Source organism: Nicotiana tabacum, chromosome 6, assembly GCF_000715075.1.
Source record: "Nicotiana tabacum cultivar K326 chromosome 6, ASM71507v2, whole genome shotgun sequence".
NCBI lineage: Eukaryota > Viridiplantae > Streptophyta > Magnoliopsida > Solanales > Solanaceae > Nicotiana > Nicotiana tabacum.
Window position 1 is genome coordinate 169,135,450 of NC_134085.1, and position 13,798 is coordinate 169,149,247.

A 13,798-nucleotide genomic window follows, 5' to 3' on the forward strand; every position below is an offset into this window, starting at 1 on the left:
GTTAGAAAGGAGACTAGGGAGTGGAGACCCTATGTCTAAAATAAAATCAACTAGGGATTGGAGACCCTATATTGGAAAAGCGACTACGGAGTGGAGACCCTATGTCTAAAATAAACTTCAACTAGGGCGTGGAGACCCTATATTGGAAAAGCGACTAGGGAGTGGAGACCCTATATCTAAAATAATTTTAACTAGGAAATGGAGGCCCTATGTTGGAAAATGAGACTAGGGAGTGGAGACCCTATGTCTAAAACGAACCAAGAAGGATTTTTGTTTTTTTATTGAGAAAAAAATCATTTTTTTTTGAGAAAATCATTCTTTTAAACAAATTGCCCCGATGCTTATTTTCCGAGGGAATGAACAAATGACCCCTTTTTTAAATTCGGGCTTTTTTTAGTTATCCAAGGAGAAAATTCATCAGACTAGGTTTTCTTATCTTAGGAAAAAAATCATCTAACTAAGACTTCGATCTTAGGAGAAAATTCATCAGACTAGGTGTTTCTTTTTGTTATCTTAGGAGAAAGATTCATCAGACTAAGATTTCTATCCTAGGAGAAAGATTCATCAGACTAGGTTTTCTTATCTTAGGAGAAAAAGTCATCAGACTAAAACTTCGATCCTAGGAGAAAATTCATCAGACTAGGTTTTTTTTGTTATCTTAGGAGAAAGATTCATCAAACTAAGATTTCTATCCAAGGAGAAAGACTCATCGAACTAGGTTCTCTTGTCTTAGGAGAAAGATTCATCAGACTAAGATTTCTATCCTAGGAGAAAGATTCATCAAACTAAGATTTCATATCTTAGGAGAAAGATTCATCAGACTAAGATTTCTATCCTAGGAGAATATCAGACTAGGTTTTCTTATCTTAGAAAAAAGATTCATCAGACTAAGACTTCGATCTTAGGAGAAAGATTCATCAGACTAGGTTTTCTTATCTTAGGAGAAAGATTCATCAGACTAAGACGTCTATCGGGAGGAAAATCCATCAGACTAGGATGTATTACCCTAGGAGGAAAATGTGAGGAACAATGAGAAGATTTTATGCACACTAGCAAAACAAATAAAAGCAAAGATTTGAGAAACTTCCCTTTGTCAACTCTTCTCTTCTCTTCTTTTTCTTTTTTTTAGAACCACTTTCCTTGTATTGCTTTGTTCCTGTTTCAAACAAAGAAAACTTGTCAGTTTTGAAACTGGTGATCGGTTTGTGGCCTTGAGTCTTGGGCAGCTTGGCTTTGTGATCATCCAGCCTTTGGAAGACCGACTGTATTGGTAGTTGGTTGCACTGCTGGAAGACTCTATTGTTGCTTTTAAGGAACCTTTACTTTCTGTATCAACCCTGATTATTTCATTCCCAGTGCCATTTGTATTTGTGGCTCAATCAGCCTTATCCCAGCTAAAGATCTTTGCTTAGGTGACCTTTTCTGATATCTTGAATGACTTTTTGCTTTTTGAGCAATTTGTTTATCAAAGAGAGTCGCAACTGGGTATGTGCCTTTTGCATGATGTGCACACTTCATACTCTCTGTTCATTACTACAGAGGATACATGATTAACCTTGAGGTTATCTTTGCTTGCGCCAAGTAGGCTGACAAGAGTCTTTTGTGGGGGAGCCTTTGTATGAATCCTCAAGGCATGTTGACAATAACAACTGAGTGTGCTGACCAAATTTACTTGGTGCAACTGAAAAGCTAGTAGCAGATTTTGAAATGTTTTCTTGCTTGTTTTGACAAGGATGAACTCAGAGCAAAGGACATAATGATGCGAAGAAAAAATATTAACAGGAAATGCCCCTATCGGGAAGGAAAGAAGGAAGATATTTTTTTAGGGCAGCTAGCATTAATGAACATGACATGCATTTTAGACTTAGCGACCTTATCTTTCAAATCAATCTAACCTTAACTCTTGTCATTCCTTCGAGCTTTCAAACTGAGCATATATGTGCCAAATATTTGTACCAGATTCACGACTCACCTTCAACTAGTGGTGCCCCGAGGGATTTTCATCTATAAGTCACTCTTATTTATTTATATCTACTTACCATCGCCTTATAGTGCTCGTGAGGGTTTTCACTAGTAAAACTCACTTCACGCCCCTTTTTCTTGCAAAATCGGGTTTCGACATTTCTGGGACAACTCCTTTTGAGAGGGTAGGGTATTAAAAAAGAGTCACCACCTAACAGATTAAGGTGCGTTAGGTCACCTAGAGCAGAGAACTCATGTTACCAATTTACATCACCAGAGATCGAGTAAGGGCTCGAAAGTACCTTGAGGGGAAGGTTTTAGACACCCTTCGAGGTCCACAAAGGTGGGTATCGACCGAACTTAACTTATGAATTAGTCTAATATAGAAGCAAGATAAAGATTTAATAGGGATGGGGTCCTAAATGTTTTAGCCTAAAGGATCACCCCGTGCAACATAAATAATACTTCGTAACTCCCTCAAGTTGGGGTGTTACTCATATTATTCAACGGGCATAGACTATCATCTCCTGCTACCGGATTACTATCTTTAAGTTGTTACCTAAAGCGCTCTAATTGATTCTAGTCCGATTCCTATGCGTTCACTATTCGTCCCTTACCTATGGACTTGGAGGTATTAGGAACTCTATTTGGGATAGTTCTAGACTAAACTAGGTTTCTCAAAAATGTAAAAGGACTAGGCGACAAACAAAACATGTTAGGACTTGCAAGTATAAAGAAAATATGGGCTCATGTTGACCTCCGCACATAAACAACAAATGCACACAATTAGTTAGCAGGTTTTGTTAATCTGCAGAATCCTATAGACATGATATCTATGTGAGAAAATAGGCGAGCAGTGTTATATAGAAGTAGCTTCATTAAGGCGGGTACTAGGACCTACTATTTGCCTACTGAATTTAATGAATATCATATGGGCACTTCAAACCATAATGAATCACATTTACAGATCTAAAATTGTTATTAAGTCCTATAGGCATATTGTCTAAGTGATGACAGAACAAATTGATAGAATCCTATAGGCATGCTTCTAATATCAAACTGATTTAAATCCTATAGGCATGATATCTAGGATTTGAATCTGGTTTTAATCCTATAGGCATGGTCTCTAGGTTTGAAACTAGGTTTTTTCCCTATAGGAATGGTATCTACTTCTAAATTGATTTAAATCCTATAGGCATGATTTCTAGATTCGAAACCAATTTTAGTCCAATAGGTATGGTATCTATTGAGCAGTAATACGGTAAAAAATTATGCAGATTACCAGAAAATCGATCAAATCAAACATCGAGGTCCTATAAGCATGATTGCTAATGCACATTTGTTGGATTGATAGATCCTATGAGCAGGATTTCTAATGTACATTTTAATGCCAACCCTATAGGCAGGACTTCTAATATGCAAACACATAATTAACACCATCAATGAAAATCCTATAGGCAGGATTTCTAAGCACAATATAGAACTCATACAGTTTTTACCAAATGAACATAATTGACAACATAACTAAATCCTATAGACATGATTTCTACCCAGTTTAGCAAAAGGAAGTAAGAAAACCCCCCCAGCTTTACTAGATATCCCCAAATCCGTTATTACAGACCATAATAGCAAATGAATTACATAATAGTAATGAGACACTATAGGGAGCCTTCATTAGTCCCAAATAAACCTAGGAACTAAGCCTTCCAACCATAACAACTTTGAGGCACAACATAGTGATCCATCTATAGCACATTAGAACCAGGTTTCTAGTATGTCAAAGTTCCCAAGGGCCTCAGGGACCCAGGAAAATGCTCACACCAGAACCATACATTCAGAAGATAGCTCATAAGAGATTGGAAAACCAGTCTCCAATGTGTCCGAGTTTACATGAGTCTCATGTAGACCCTGAACAATGCTCACACTGGAGTGGTTAAGAACCTAAGGGAATAAAAGTGGGGCATTCAAAATCAGTACATAAAAAAGAGGTAGAGGCAGGTTTTAAAATAGTTTGATTTCAGAAGAAACAATATTTAGAACACAGAGTTGCAAACAGAACTGCACCAAACAAGGTTATGCTCAATCACATAGTTCAAGTAAGTTAAAAGTCTGGTTAAGCTATATATTCATGCTAGTACCTAGCACAATCATTGTTTAATCACAGAAGCAATTAGGCAAAATAGTTAAGTTGGCCAGACCCATGAATTAAGTAACCATACGAAAATCTGTAAAGTTAGGATTAATGAACCAATTTCATGCTAATAGTATTATAGGGATACTAAGTTCAGAATAAGTGTAAGATTAACAAATAGTGCATGGAACAATTTTAGACATTAGGCTAACTTATAAGAGGATTCGTGTTATTTAAAATAGCTTAATCCTAAGTTAACAATGTCACTCATAGGACTAAATGAGATCATAGAATCACATAAAAATGACAGAATCATACTTGGAATTAAAACATGATAGTCGAGCAAAGCATAGATAATGAAATTACAAAGGATTAGGGCATACCAGTTAAGTAAGAATTCAAGTAAATATGCCACAACAGTTAAGTTTCAGAATAACTTGGCCTTGGCTTTCAACTGGCCAAAACCAGAGTTAATTAGCACAGAATCAGAATAAGAGAGCTTAAGTTTTTAGTGAGAGTATGAGAGTTCGTGTCTATCCCCAAAAGGGAAAAAGGAGAAAGGATTTAAATAGTACTCAATTAGGCAGACAAATAAGGGAATAAATCAAACGTACACAAATAAGGAATGAAAATAATTCTAGAATCTATTTGAAGTCGAGTTCAATCAATTAGCAGGACATGACAGCGTGTAATCAGGCAAGTACTACTTAGACTAAGGTAGGTATTATACAGAATCAATCAACAGTCAAATGTCGGATCAACTAAGGTAAGGAAATAATGGGAAAAGGGTAAGTCGAGCAAAATAAGGAAGCATCAGTACCATAAAAGAAAGAAAAGATTAAAATCTCAGTAAAAAATTTCAAAACCCTAATTTTTGGGTAAACCATAAAATCAGTGGAGTAAAATAAGGTAGACAAGAGAATATTCAAAAGGCAAACCATACAATCAACACAATATCACATAATGAACCTAGACAGGAGTTTTAAAAGATAATAGAATCAATTAAGATTTGAAAAAACCCCCCTAATTTTAAGTAAACACAAAATGATAGAGCAATAAAGGCAAAGGATCATTTGTTTTAATAAAAGAACATAGATAGAGAGTTATTAACGAATACATAAGACTTGAACCAAATCTGGTTCGATTAAAGAAGGTTAAAACCCTAGTTTAGGTAAGTAAAAGATTTAACGGAAAATAGGCAGATTTATGAGTAACAAAGTGAATATAGAAGAAAAACAACATTAAAACAAACTAAAGCTGAACCATCTGGTTCGAATCAAAGGTTTGAAAACCCTAACTTTAGGTTAGGTACAAATCAACGGAAGATATGAAAATATTCACACTCACATAGGAAAGCTAAGGAACATAGATGGAAAGAAGCAAAGATCTGAACCAGATTTGGTTCACAATGATCTGCTTGCCATGTTAGGCAAGCAATTATGTAACACCATAAATGAGTAGCCAGTAGCGAGAAAGGCTCAATAAGGTAAGGGAATCATTGATTGATTCCATTTTGGGTAGGAATTGGAGGGGGCAACAAGTGACGACGCTAGGGTTTTGAGAGGAAGAAGATGAAGGAGAGGGATTGTATAGAGATGACGGGTTGGGGTAAAGTGATTCAGGGTTTAGGCGGATGGGTATGATTAAAGGGGTGAGGGTGCTGTGAGCCGTTGATCTTCAGAGATCAACAGATGTGATTTTAAAAGGAATTGGGTCAGTTTTTAAACGGATATGGGTTTGGGTTTATGGGTATTAGGCTGGGTAATTGGTAGTGTATAGGTCCGAAATTAATTAAGAAAAAAGGCTAGATTTTAAATACACAATTAAATCAAAAAATAATTTATAAAAAATAATTAATAAATAACAAAAATATGAATTATGCATGAAAATTATTTAAAATAATTACTTAACATTACAAAAATATTAAAATTCATTTATATGTAAATAATGTAATTATGCATATATATGGGCTATTATTGTAAAATATGTAATTTTAGCCTAAGGATGCAAAAATAAATAAATATAAAAATATTTAAAGCTTAATATGGATATAATGATGAAAAATTAGATAATAAATTATTATAAAATTATTTTTGACGCAATTAATAATTATTTATATAAAAAATGCAGGAATAAATTAATTAGAAGCCTTTGAAAATTATAAAAAAATAATTGGTGATGCTCATGCACTATTTTGAAGGTATATATGTATATTTGAAATATGTGAGGGAAAATTGGATATCAACAGCTGGCCCTCTTTACCTAGGAAGGATGAAAGAGTTGTCGGGTAAAGAAATGATGGTCGATTTTGACCGAGTGGGGTGTTTTGAAAAATATAGGCCGCACCCTGGTCTCTGAGTTTCCAACATATCCCTGATTTTACAAGAATCAGGCCGTGTGTAGTTATGGACCCAACGATGAATAAAATCGATGGAAGTGTTATAGGAATAGTCGTCTGTTTTGGAAAGGGTTCTTTTGGGAAGGATAGTATCAGATGAGTTTATGCAAAGTTATGAATGTAAATATGAAGCGTAACAGATGTATCACATAGCAGATATCTGAACAATCATAGAGTAAAGGTGAGTAATTGATGGGGATTCGGTTACATCCGAAAATAATGACCGGATATGAATGGTATGAGCAGAAACCGGAGCGAAGGTTACTCTTGTTTGAAGAACGGTTAACTTCTAAATTACCTGCAAAACATAAAACACGATGCGTGCAAATATATATGGATTATTGCGAGAATTTAAACATGATGCAAATTTTATTTGGACCATGAAGTTTGTCTTTGGATATTGGGGATGACATCGTTAGACCATGACGTCCTGGGCCATGAATCATGATATAAGAGGATTCGTAGGCCATGAGATGATGTTCTCGGGCCATGAGAATGGTGCCTCCGAGTCATGATGCCTTTGAATAATGATGTGCGATATTAAGAGATCCTCAGGCCATGACACGATGTCTTCAGGCTATAGGGATTATGCCTTTGGACTATGACGCCTTCGGACAGAGATATGGTGATGCATATGAGCAAAAAAATGACAGAGCTTAGTCTTGTATAAGATCGGGAACAAGCTTAGCTCTAAAAAGGGAAGATGGTACTAAGTTTCAAATAGGGTAACGTCTGATCATCAGACAAAGAAGGGCAGATCTTAGCCTTATGCAATTGGGAGGCAGGGATTAGCCTCATGCAAAGAGAAGACAATGCTTAGCCATATGCAAATAGGGAGGCATGGCTTAGCCTCATGCAAGATTTGAGACAAGGCTTAATCTTATGCAAAGAGAAGGCAATGCTTAGCCTTATGTAAATAAAGAGGCAGGGCTGAACCTCATACAAAGAGAAGGCAACACTTATACTTATGCGAATATAGAGGTAGGGCTGAGCCTTATACAAGATTTGAGAAATGGCTTAGTCTCATGCAAAGAGAAGGCAATGCTTAGCCTCATGCAAGATTTGAGACATGGCTTAGTCTCATGCAAAGAGATGGCAACACTTAGCCTTATGCAAATAAGGAGGCAGGGCTTAGCCTCATGCAAGATTTGAGACAGGGCTTAGTCTCATACAAAGAGAAGGAAACGCTTAGCCATATGCAAATATGGAGGCAGGGCTTCTTCTCATGCAAGATTTGAGACAAGGCTTAGTCTCATGCAAAGAGAAAACAATGCTTAGCCTTATGCAAATAGGGAGGCAGGGCTTAGCCTCATGCGAAAGAATTGAGACAGAGCTTAGTCTCATGCAAAGAGAAGGCAATGCTTAGCCTTATGCAAATAGGGAGGTAGGGCTTAGCCTCATGCAAGATTTGAGACAGGGCTTAGTCTCATGCAAAGAGAAGGCAACACTTAGCCTTATACAAATATGGAGGCAGGGCTTAGCCTCATGCAAGATTTGAGATAGGGCTTAGTCTTATGCAAAGAGAAGGCAATGCTTAGCCTTATACAAATAGGGAGGCAGGGCTTAGCCTCACGCAAAAGAAGGAGACAATGCTTAGTCTCATGCAAAGAGAAGGTAATGCTTAGCCTTATGCAAATAGGGAGGCAGAGTTTAGCCTCATGCAAGATTTGAGACAGGGCTCAGTCTCATGCAAAGAGAAGGCAATGCTTAGCCTTATGCAAATAGGGATGCAGGGCTTAGCCTCATGTAAGATTTGAGACAGGGCTTAGTCTCATGCAAAGAGAAGGCAATTCTTAGACTTATGCAAATAGAGAGGCAGGACTTAGCCTCATGCAAGATTTGAGATAGGGTTTAGTCTCATGCAAAGAGAAGGCAATACTTATCCTTGTGCAAATAGGGAGGAGGGCTTAGCCTCATGCAAGATTTGAGACAGGGCTTAGTCTTATGCCATGGAAGGCAATGCTTAGGCTTACGCAAATAGGTAGGCAGGGCTTAGCCTCATGCAAGATTTGAGACAGAGCTTAGTCTCATGCTAAGAGAAGGCAATGCTTAGCGTTATGCAAACAGGGAGGCAGGGCTTAGCCTCATGTAAGATTTTATGACCATGCTTTGTCTCATGCAATGGACAAATCGCAAATAGGAGCAAAATGTTTCTTAGCTTGAGATATATTGCGCTTGGCGGTCTGGTTGTTATGAAGGCAATGATTTTAAGGCACACGTACTTGCGGTTATTCCTTGTCCTTGCATTCAAAGAAAAATCTTGAGTTTTGCGGGGAAGGTTGGTTCATGCCTTTGTCTGCTTGTTTTGCTTTGCTTTGCTTTGGAGATCCTGTTTGAATTACCATGGGTAACACCTGGCTGCAATAGAAATAAAGTTTTCTAAAAATATGCGCTTATTTTATGAAATAGAGTCATTTTAGAAAACATAGTGGTATATAATATCTAGTAAATTAGATAAACTAATGACTGCGACACTTTTAGAGACATTGCGGCTTTCTTTGCGTTAGAATTTTGAGGGTCCTCCTCAAAATTCTGCCCCAATTTAGTAATTGATTATTCAGTCGTTCTGCATGTAACGAAATTTGTTGGATCTACTCTGGAATTTTGAGAATCCTTCTCAATATTTTACCCCAGTTACTCTACCGATTTTCTGTTTGTCTTACATATGATGATATCGGCTAGACTTGCTCCGAATTTTGAGGGTCCCCCTCAAAATTCTGCTCCAATTTTTGGTTCTGGGAAAAATGAAGATTTTATTAAGATGTGACCGAACCTACAGTGCTGCCTATGTATCTCCTCTTAAACAGGAATTACGTCAAGCATAGTTCAGTTACATCAGATGAAGAAATGTAAACAATCTAAACATAGTATCTCTTGACTGCGTCTGAATTGATAGGTTTTGGCCAAACTTCTTCGTCCATTTCTGCAAGTATGAGTGCTCCTCCTATTAGTACCCTGTGAACCATGAAGGGCCCTTGCCAATTAGGTGAAAATTTTCCTTTGGCTTCATATTGATGTGGGAAGATTCGCTCAACACCAGCTGCCCCTGTATGAATTATCTTGGTTTGACCCTTTTGTTGAAAGCTCTATACATTATGTTATGATAAAGCTGACCATGACACACTGCATTCATCCTTTTTCCATCTATGAGGTCTAATTGCTCATAGTGACTCTTTATCCATTCCACATCACTGAGTTTGGCTTCTTGTGTGATCCTTAAAGAAGGAATTTCTATCTCGGCGGGAATGACAACTTTGGTACCGTAAACCAGCAAATAGGGAGTTGCCTTAGTTGATGTGCGGACTGTGGTACGGTATCCCAATAAGGCGAATGGTAACTTCTCGTACCATTTCTTGTTATTTTCTACCATTTTCCTTAGCATCTTCTTGATGTTCTTGTTGGAAGCTTCTACAGCTCCGTTCATTTGAGGCCTGTATGCTGTAGAATTTTTTTGCTTGATTTTGAAAGATTCACACATGGTTTTTATTAGATCACTGTTGAGATTGGCGGCATTGTCTATGATGATGGACTCGGTAACTGAATCGACAAACAATATGATCCTTGACAAAATCTGCGACGTCTTTCCTGGTTACAGCTTTGTAAGATGCAACCTCTACCCATTTTGTGAAGTAATCGATGGCCACTAAAATGAACCTGTGCCTGTTTGAAGTAGTGGGTTCGATTGGAAAATTGAAATCTATTCCCCAGGCAGCAAACGACCAAGGTGCACTTGTTGTATTAAGTTCGTTTGATGTCACTTGTATCATATCTGCATGTATCTGGCATTGGTGGCATTTCTTGACGTACCAGATACAATTTGTTTTCATAGTCATCCGAAAGTATTTGGCCCTAAGTATTTTCTTGTCTAGAACAAAACCGTTCATATGTGAGCCGCAGGTCCCAACATGTATTTCCTCGAGCAATTTGGAAGCTCTTTTGGCATCAACACACCTTAATAGTCCCAGATCAAGTGTTCTCATATACAGAATTTCTCCGTTTTGGAAGAAATGATTGGACAACCTACGTAGTGTGCATTTCTGAGTATGATTCGCATGCTCTGGGTAGTCTCCTTTCGCCAAGTATTCCTTGATGTCGTGGAACCATGGATTTCCATCCATTTATTCTTCAACATGAGCATAATAAGCTGGCTGACTGTGGATCCTAACTGGGATGGGATCGATTAAATTCTTGTCCGGATGTTGTATCATAGAAGACGGAGTAGCTAGTGCATCTGCAAACTCTTTCTAGATTCTCGGAATATGTTTGAATTCTATTTTTGTGAATCTCTTTATCAGTTTGCACATGGTACAAGTATTGTAGTATCTTAGTGTTTTTCATAGCCCATTCTCCTTGAACTTGATGTACCAGAAGATCCAAATTACCAATTACCAGCAACTCTTATATATTCATATCGATTGCCAAATTGAGTCCCATGATGCAAGCCTCGTATTCTGGCATATTGTTGGTGCATGGAAACCTATGTTTTGCGGATATTAGATAATGTTGAAGTGTATCTAACACCAAGAATGCTCCAATACCCACTCCTTTGAAGTTTGCAGCTTCGTCGAAAAACATTCTCCAACCGTCGTAGGCTCCAACAATTTCCTCTCCTATGAATGACACTTTTTCATCAGGAAAATATGTTTTGAGTGATTCATATTCTCCTCCTACAGGATTTTCAGCAAGAAGGTCTACCAACGCTTGTCTTTTGACGGCCTTCTGAGTTACATAGATGATATCGAACTCACTCAGCAATATTTGCCACTTGGCCAACTTCCCAGTAGGCATAGGATTCTGAAAGATGTACTTAAGAGGATCCATCCTTGATATGAGGTATGTATTATAGGCACAAAAATAATGCCTCAATTTCCGAGCTGCCCATGTCAAAGCACATCAAATGTGTTCTAGCAGAGAGTACCATGCTTCATAAGGTGTGAACTTCTTACTCAAGTAATATATGGCTTGCTCCTTTTTTCATGTCTCGTCATGTTATTATCCTAAAACATAACCGAAAGCCCCATCTAGTACAGACAAATAGAGTAGCAAAGGTCTCCCAGGTTCCGAGGGTACTAGGACTAGCGGTGTGGATAGGTATTCCTTGATTTTGTCAAAAGCCCTTTGACAATCTTCAGTCTAACTGGTTTCAGCATCCTTCTTCAACATTTTGAAGATGGGTTCACATATTACTGTGGACTGTGCTATGAAGCGGCTGATGTAATTGAGGCATCCCAGGAAGCTCATCACGTCCTTCTTGCACTTTGGTGGTGGTAACTCTTGGATAACTTTAACTTTTGATGGGTCCAACTCGATTCCTGGGCGGCTGATGATGAATCCCAATAGTTTTCCTACAGGAACCCCGAATGCACATTTTGCGGGGTTCAGCTTTAAATTGTACTTCCATAGCATGTCAAAGAACTTCCTCAAGTCTACTATGTGATTTGTGTCCCTCTTGGATTTGGTGATGACATCATTAACATATACCTCTATTTCTTTATGTATCATATCATGGAAGATGGTCTTCATGGTCCTTATATTGGTGGCCCCAACATTCTTCAGACCGAATGGCATCATTATGTAGTAGTACACTGTCACGACCCCAGTTCTTCCTCCCTGAACCATCGTGAAGGCACCTAGTCTCTACGATTAGGTAAGCCTAACAAATGCGGAACATAAAGGAAACTTGCGGAAGAAATAATCAAAAACCAAAATAACTGAATGGAAACAATAGTTATAATGTCGCTCGGCATATACAACACAACATTCTCAAAACCAAGTACACTACCCCCAAAACCCAAAAACTCACGAAAACACAAGCCCTTGGAATATCTAACAGTCTAACTCCAGAATATCTAACAAGAAAGAAAATACAAAAGGGCAATATTTAACATCTAGAATAGAAAGGGACTCCTTGGTCTGCGGATGCGGCAGATGTACCTCGAAGTATCTAGAGCAGTCGCCTCCCTCAAGGATAGTAGGCCTGAGTAGCGGTACCTGGATCTGCACATGAAAAACATGCACAGAAGGGGCATGAGTACACCACGGCGGTACTCAGTAAGTGCCAAGCCTAACCTCGGTTGGGTAGTGACGAGGAAGGTCAGGGCCCTACTGAGGTTAAATAAAATATAAAGATCAACAGTATAGAACAGAACAGTATAAATAAGTACAACAGTAAAATAACACAGGATGTATAGGACAACAACAATTATACAGAAGCAAGGTAGACACGGAAATGAGATACAACTCAGCACCAATAATAACAATCGGGAATCTCCCAGGATACCATCATATAGTCCCATATGTACATATCTAAAGGATATCTCGGGATCCCGTCCCGTAGTCCAACTAATAGTGCGTGGGGATCTATCAGAATCCCATTCCATATTCCCAAATATAAATACCTAGTACCGGGGGAATCTACCGGGTGAATTCTCATAGTTCCATATAACTGTATAGGGGGATATACCGGAATCCCACATCCGTAGTCCCAAAATAAACAGACAAGGGGGGAGCTATCAGAATCCCACATTTGTAGTCCCAAAATATATACGCATCAGCAACAGGAAAATATACAGAAATGACAAAACTTCATATTAAGGCAACAAGTGATTCTAGCCTAGCATGCTGCACAGAATTCAGGTAAGGCAGGTTGAGCAAATAAAGCAATTAAGTCACTTAGACATGTTTTTCTAAGTTAACAACATGCTTAATATTGCAAGTAATAGAAACAGGAAAGGAAACATATTAGTAATTTCTTAAAGAAAACCGGATTTCCAACAATTAGCACAAGTACGCACTCACAACTGCGGTCCCGCTTCTGCGGAGACAAGGTCACATCTATGACTTTTCATTAAAGTGCCAGCTTTCGCATCTGCTACTCCCAATCCGCAAATGTGGTACCGCTTCTGCGGTATTACCACAGCTACTGCGGTTCTTGAAGGAATGACCAAATTCTGCTTCTGCGGCCACTGAGCCGCTTCTGCGGCGCCGCACCTGCGGAACCCAAACTGCAGGTGCGGTTATGACAGAACTAGCAGCTGAAGCTGCAACTCTAACTCCAAAATCTTTCTATCAACCATTCGAATTCATCTCGAGGCCTCCGGGACCTCAACCAAAGGCATCAACAAGTCACAACCCACTATCTAAACTTGTACCAATACTTAAAACACCTAAAATAACATCGAAACCTCAAATTAACCATGGATTTAAGACTATGAACTCCAAAATTCTCAAAATACGCTTTTGATCAAAAAGTCTATCAAACCTCGTCCGAAAGACCTGAAATTTTGCACACACATCACATTCAACAC